We start from the raw sequence: 1,487 nt of genomic DNA, 5'->3' as shown, positions 1-1,487 counted from the left end.
ATACATGTGTAGGTTTGTGTCAGCTGTGCTAGCTAATGGATTTATTTAGACTAATTAAGTTCATTGGCATAACAATTGAATGGGGAGAGGGGGAGGAAGGTGTGGAGGGCAACCATGGATGCCAGGGACAATGGGGGAGGAAGATGGGACATAGCAGAGGGTGGGGGATGGGGAATCAGGGATGGCAAGACAAAGGGCAAGGTATGCAGGACGTAAGAATTGGAAAACTATATGCTGAGAACATGTATGTGGATGTGCTTGATTGAGCCAATGCACAGTGTATTTTGGATGGAAAATTCATTTGTGTGTTGTGATGGTGTAAAGTGAATTAATAAAAAAAAATGTGCTATCACTTGGCTGTAGATCTTGCAATAAATCAGGAGACTCTGGAGTGGACAAAAACTCTGGGGGCCTCTGTGCAGTCTGAGCCCTCACCTCCTCTCTGTCTGGGCACATGTTCACCTGAAGCCTTCTCAACACAGCCAAGGAAGGGACCTCCTTGGAGAAGTTAGTATTATTTGAAGTATCATGTAGCTTTCTGCAATTATTCCATGAAATAGATGTTCTATGCCCTTGTCTGTTTCTTCACCTTCTGAAATGTCCATTTATTCAGATATTTGGGCATTTAATGGTGGTTAGCACTTCCATATGTTGTCCTCATTTTTTAAAATTATTTTTTATTCTTTTTGGTGGTTTTATCTAAGTCAGAAGTTTTGTCTTCCAGATCATAGATTCTATCTTCTGCATGGTAATCTGTTCTTAATATTTCAAGGGAGGTTTTGTTCTCTTGCATCACAGTCTTTAACTCTAAAAGTTCTCTTTGATTGGCTTTTATATTGTCAATCTCCTCCTTCAAGTTATGAAAGAACTTCCTCATCTCCTGGAGTTCGATGTCTCTTTTCTCTTGCATCTCATAGAGATTTGTCACCATGAATATTCTGAATTCTTTTTCTGACAATTCAGTAAATTTCTTGAAGATAAGTTGGAGATAAGTTACTGTGTTCCCTCTTTGGAGATATATTTCCTGGTTTTCTCATACTTGAGTATCTTCTCTGATTTTTACTCATTTGGTGATGTATTCACTTTTGCCTTATTTGTTGGAGAAAGTTTCTGCAACTATGAACTCATGTGTTTCCCTTTACTATGAGTTACTTCTGTGCCAAAATCTCTTCTGCTGTGGTTTACAAAGTGTTATCCACAGGAAGATTTTTGAGTTCAAATTTATGAAGAGGAGTTTCTCTCTTTTTGATGCTCGTTCCATAGGGGGTGAGGATTTCTTCAAGTCTCACAATATTCAGATGTTTGCCTACTATGCACCTAGACCTCTCTAAGCCTTCAGTGAGTTTAGGCTTTCTGGCTCTGGAACCAGGAGTGAAGGTTGGAAGGGAGGGGATGTGGCTTGAGCTGTTCAGCCCTGACCCTGGTCCCTGAAGTGGGCAAGGGGTTTCAGATGGAGATGTCTGCTTAAGAGGCCTGCATATTCCCTG

This window comes from Tupaia chinensis, unplaced genomic scaffold (genome assembly GCF_000334495.1).
Source record: "Tupaia chinensis unplaced genomic scaffold, TupChi_1.0 Scaffold000082_1, whole genome shotgun sequence".
Classification (NCBI taxonomy): domain Eukaryota; kingdom Metazoa; phylum Chordata; class Mammalia; order Scandentia; family Tupaiidae; genus Tupaia; species Tupaia belangeri.
Note: the sequence above shows the minus strand (reverse complement) of the source record.